This window comes from Leiobunum rupestre, chromosome 7 (assembly GCF_980474605.1).
Source record: "Leiobunum rupestre chromosome 7, qqLeiRupe1.1.hap1, whole genome shotgun sequence".
NCBI lineage: Eukaryota > Metazoa > Arthropoda > Arachnida > Opiliones > Sclerosomatidae > Leiobunum > Leiobunum rupestre.
The window spans coordinates 60888252-60894210 of NC_143390.1; the positions used below are offsets into that span (position 1 = coordinate 60888252).

Here is a 5959-nt window from a genome sequence, read left to right on the forward strand (position 1 = left end):
CATAACGTTATCTACCATTATTTACCACTTTTCCCATTTTATGCTGTAATGTTAATAACCATTATTTAACAACTTTTATATCATTTTGTTATTTACCACCTCTTAAATACCACTCTTTCATAGTCGATGGAAACTCCTTAAGCTAAATCTTTGATATTTGGTAGAATATTGTGATAAAATGACCATTTAGTTGGAATTTTTAAACCTGGAGGTATTTGGTCCCATTCTATAGTCATTTTTTAAATTCAATTTGACATAAGGTTTCTAAAAACTTAACTTGGCCAAAAGCGCGCGGTACAAAGTTTTGATTTGATAGCGCGACGGTTTGAAGCTAGAGAGAAAGCTAAGAAAACTATGGATGTATGAATAGCGAAAGACCGAGAGAGAGTCGAAGTATGAGAGAGAGGTGCGATGTATGAATAGTGAACGACCAAGTTAGAGTAGAGAGAGAGAGAGTCGAAGTATGAGAGAGAGGTGCGATGTATGAATAGCGAACTACCAAGTTAGAATAGAGAGATAGCGTCGAAGTATGAGAGAGAGGTGCGATGTATGAATAGTGAACGACCAAGTTAGAGTAGAGAGAGAGAGTCGAAGTGTGAGAGACCTCGATGTACAAGAGAGAGAAAAAGTATAAATATTACGAGACCAAGTATGAATATAGCACGACCAAGTATGAATATAACAAGACCAAGTATGAGTATAGCAAGACCAAGTATGAGTAAAGTAAGAGGTAAAGTATGAATATAACAAGACCAAGTATGAGTATAGCAAGACCAAGTATGAATATAACAAGAGGTAAAGTATGAATATAGCGAGTGGTAGACGAATTTTGTCCGGTTTGGCGTGCCATATGAAACCGCGAATGGCTCATTAAATCAGTTATGGTTTCTTAGATCGTACATTTTTACTTGTTTAACTGTGGTAATTCTAGAGCTAATACATGCAGCAGAGTTCCGACTTTCGGGAACGAGCGCTTTTATTAGACTAAGTCCAATCGGGCTTCGGCCCGTTTACCATGGCGACTTTGGGCAAATCGCACGATCTTGTATCGGCGATGTTTTTCTTTTCAAGTGTCTGCCTTATCAAAGTTCGATAGTAGGCTACGCGCCTACCATGGTCGTTACGGGTAACGGGTATTCAAGGTTCGATTCCGAAGAGGGAGCCTGAGAAACGGCTACCACATCCAAGGAAGGCAGCAAAATAACAATACGGAACCCTTTTGAGGCCCGTAATTGGAATGAGTACACTCTTAATCCTTTAACGAGGATCTATTGCATTGGAGGGCAAGTCTGGTGCCAGCAGCCGCGGTAATTCTGCTCCAATAGCATATATTAAAGTTGTTGCGGTTTAAAAGCTCGTAGTTGAATCCAAGTTACAGACCGGCGGTCCGCTTCGGCGGCTACTGCCTGGCCTGAAAATCCTGGCGGTTTTCCTTCGGCGCTCTTGATTGAGTGTCGTCGGTGCCCGCCACGTTTCCTTTGAAGAAATTGGAGTGCTCAAAGCAGGCGTCCCGCCTTAATAATGGTGCATAGAATAATGAAAGAGGACTTCGAGTTCTATTGTGTGGGTTTTCGGAACACGAGGTAATGATTAAAATGGAAAGACGGGGGCGTTCGTATTGCGACGCTAGAGATGAAATATTTGGACCGTCCAAAGACAAACTACAGCGAAAGCATTTGCCAAGAATGTTTTCATTAATCAAGAACGAAAGTTAGAGGTTCGAAGGCGATCAGATACCATCCTAGTTCTTACCATAAACTATGCCAACCAGCGATATGCTAGAGTTACTCAATTGAGTCGGCGGGCAGCTTCCGGGAAACCAAAGTTTGTGGGTTCCGAGGGAAGTATGGTTGCAAAGCTGAAACTTTAAAGAATTGACGGAAGGGCACCACCAGGAGTGTAGCCTGCGGCTTAATTTGACTCAACACGGGAAAACTTACCCGGCCCGGACACCGGAAGGATTAACAGATTAGGAGCTCTTTCTTGATTCGGTGGGTGGTGGTGCATGGCTGTTCTTAGTTGGTGGAGCTATTTGTCTGGTTAATTGCGATAACGAACGAGACTCTAGCCTACTAAATAGGCTACCGATCACTTGTGTGGGTCTTCCTTCTTAGAGGGTCAAGCGGCGTCTAGCCGCACGTAACAGAGCAAAAAGAGGTCAGTGATGCCTTTAGATGTACGGGGCCGCACGCGCGCTACACTGAAGGAATCAACGTGTGTATCCCTGTCCGACAAGATTGGGTAACCCGATGAACCTCCTTCATGATAGGAATAAGGGCTTGTAATTGTCCCCGTTGAACGAGGAAATCCCAGTAAGCGCGATTCATAAGCTCTGGTTGAAAACGTCCCTGCCCTTTGTACACACCGCCCGTCGCTACTACGGATTGAATGATTTAGTGAGGTCTTCGGACTGGTGCTCGGAGCGACTTTCGGTTCGCACCGCCGTACCGGAAAGGTGACCAAAATCGATCATTTAGAGGAAGTAAAAGTCGTAACAAGGTTTCCTTAGGTGAACCTGCGGAAGGATCAAGGTCGATACTACGGTTATGATAACGTTAACCGGAGCCGAAAACGTTTTTTTCGATTGGGCTTAATAAACGTTTCACCTGAGGGTTTTCGCGGAGGAGCGTGCTATGTAAAAAGTAGTACCCGTTGGCTTCGGAACTCGCAGAGAGTTAGAACACGAGCCACCGATTGTGCGTTGAAGAACGATGCCGAGAAAGGACGGGCGCGTTGCAGTTGGTAGCCGATCCGATCGAGCCGGTGCCGACTAACGCCCGTGTCGAAGGAGTTTCGAGTTTCGCCGAAAGCACGCGAGTGTGACTAGGGTTCCTCGTGATCCTACGACGGTCCGATCTCAATTTCATTTTTCTTCCCGTTCTCCGAGCGAGCGAACGAGAGCGCCGTGGTCGTTTGCGCGCTGCTTTCAAAACTATTGCCCCGTGCAATTCGGTAACGACTTTCTTATACTCTCTAAAATAAAAAATCTCGAACGTCGAAGTGCGCTTCGTTCGTGAAGTGAGAACTAGTCGTGTCAGAGCGTAAGTACGCCGGAAGGATCGGGCCACGATTTAAGGCGTCGTGGCCGCTCGATGGGTTCTCTTTATCCGTATAACTTCCGACAAAGAGCGTCTGTCGTTTCGCGACGATGGCGTTCGCCTTTTTTTCTATATTTCAACGGATCTTATATGGCAAAAATTACAAACGACTCTAAGTGGTGGATAACTCGGTTCGTGGGTCGATGAAGAACGCAGCCAGCTGCGATACTTGGTATGAATTGCAGGACACATTGACCACTTATCTTTCGAACGCACATTGCAACCTCGGGTCTTTACCGAAGTTTCACCTGTCTGAGGGTCGGATTACTGACCAATGCGCCGTTTTTCACTTCGTGGAAAATTCGGGCTTCGATGATCGTTTCCTCGGCTTCCGAGGATCGATTAAACCAACCTTTCCTTTCGGGGAAATTGGCACGCCTTACTCACCTCTTCCTTCTGGGTAGCCCGGAACGCTGTACTCCGTCAAAGAAACATGTAATTGGCTAAATCTAGATTAGAATAATTAAAATCAAGTTATTTCAGAAATTAAAGATTTTTTCGGAATTAACTTGTAAGCGTCCCACCGCTATTCGAAATACTACTTGTATCCTGAGCCGCCCAGTCAAACCCAGTCTGCAGTCGTATCCTGCCATTAAGCGTATCCTGTTATCAGTCGTATCCGGTAATAAATATTTGGAGCAAGCGGACCGTAACGAGTTTTTATACGCATCACGACGGACGCTCTTTAGGAGCAACTCAACCTTGATGATATCTCGACCTGGCTCCAGTGGAAGTTTCCGATTTCGCAGGGAAAGAAGTATCAGGGTAGAAATAATAGGCCAAAAGTCGGACGACGTAAAATGGAGAAACGTTTATTTGCCCAGTCGCAAGACCTCTTTAAAAAGAACAAGAAGAAGCTAGCCAAACTAATTTTTGAACCTCGAGTGGCGGACTTTATCGAACCAACGGCTCAGGACATCGAAAAAGACCTATGGAGCTTTGTTTTCAGCTGAGTGACCAATTGATTCCGAACCTTACAGGAAGAAAACATAGACATATAATACTAATATACCAATATTCAGTGAAGAATTTATTGCGTATCTAAGAAGGCAAGAGGACTCCTCATCCGGTCCGGATGGGCTTCTCATGAAGGACCTGTTAAAGATTCAAAAGGACGATCTTCGCTTGCTCTTTAATATCTTCCTCTTTAAACAAGACTTACCTGGGGATCTGAAGAGGTGCCGTACTATATTGATTCCCAAGGATGGGGACTTGAGACAAGCTTCGAACTGGCGCCCAATTAGGATATTGTCGATTTTAGTGAAGCTTTTTCATACCATTTTGGCTGCTCGGCTACGTGGTAGTTTACGTTTAAATATGGCGCAAAAGCGTTTATTGGGGCAGATGGAACTATGGCTAAGACGATGCTTATAGACTACGCGATCAATACTGCGAAACGGAAAAGACTCTCTCTAACCTCGCTAGACCTGACAAAGACGTTTGACTCTGTCGGACATGGAAGTGTGAAGCGGGCTTTGAATCGCCTTCCTTGGAACCTGAAATAATCAATTATATTTTACATACTTACCTTGGAACTACAACTACCATTTCATGCTCAAGGCAGGAGATCCAGCTTAATCTTACTCGTGGCGTTAGACAAGGAGATTCTCTATCGCCCATCATATTTAACGCAGTTATGGATGAACTCATCGATTTAATGCCGGAGGTCGGTGGTACCCTTTCCAATATAGTCTGTTTTGCTGATGACGTCTACCTTCTTTTCGAGTCCGAAATTGGGATGAAGGAATTATTGAAGATTACAGCCAAATTTCTGTCGTCGAGGGGCTTAAAAGTTAACGTTAATAAATGCCATTCTTTGGTTTTTCGGAAATTTACTGATACGGGGAAAATTTTTGTCCGTTTACAACAGGAGTTTGAACTGGATGGAGAGTTTATTTAACCTATTACTGCAAATATCGTTTTAAATACTTGGGAGTTATCTACGGGCATGATGGGAAGAGGTGTCCACAGTTGGCCAAACTCGAGGATCTGCTTCATAAACTACATCGGAGTAAATTGTTTGCGAATTAAAAATTAGTCATTCTTAAAATGTTTCTTATACCAAGGTTTGTGCATTCCCTGTCCTTATCAAGTATTAGTAAAACAGTTTGGAAGCGGTTCGATCTTAAGGTTAGGGCGATTGTTAAAACGTTTGGTCGTCTCACGCCCTTGAAGATAACCCCTCTCAGATTATTCGTCTTTTAGCTAAAAGCTCTTTCATTGAGCAATATATACGTCGAGGGCCCAGAAATTGATCCCCGATATAACTGTTGGTGATCATGTTAAAAATACTATTCGTAAGAACCAAAAGATAAAGTTACTTAGTACTGTATATGGCACCAGTCTGGGTCAGGGGGATCGAAGTGTAAGCAATCATTGGCTTGGCAATAATGCGAAATTTAAAGATAGTAGAATGTATTTAAAAATGTTGTTAAAAGTTTAGAATCAATATGTTGCCTTGTCGGGGTGACTCTGCTAACCGTATTAGTCAGGGGCATAGGAACGTTCTAGAAGTTGGAGGGGGCAAAGAGAAACGGAAACGGGTCTGGAGAATGGTTTTGAATTTTAAATGGAGCGTAGCTTCTCCGAATGCATGTTTACTTTTTACCACTATGTAAATTGGCGGGAAAAGACTGAAATTTAAACACAGTTGAGGTTCTATAAGCTTTATTTGCTTTTAAAATGAGAATTTGAGCCTTTTGAAGATTTCAACTGACCAAAAGGTTGGAGGGGGCTATAACATTAGTTCCCCCCCAGCAGAATTATAGGGAGGGGCATTGCCCCCCCTGCCGCTCCCGGTACCTACACCCCTGGTATTGGTAATAGGAAATGCAGGAAAGGGTGTGCTCATATTGCGACAC

The 5959-nt window shown here is 43.7% G+C and overlaps 1 non-coding gene and 1 pseudogene across 1 annotated transcript; both read left to right on the forward strand.

Moving 5' to 3' along the window:
* The first annotated feature begins 782 nt into the window (after window positions 1–782).
* On the forward strand, window positions 783–2532 carry LOC149937611 (small subunit ribosomal RNA; annotated as a pseudogene).
* A 674-nt stretch (window positions 2533–3206) lies between these two features.
* Window positions 3207–3360, forward strand: LOC149937612 (5.8S ribosomal RNA). Its single transcript, XR_016472442.1, has one exon. It is a non-coding gene; the product is annotated as a 5.8S ribosomal RNA (ribosomal RNA).
* The last annotated feature ends 2599 nt before the right edge of the window (window positions 3361–5959 follow it).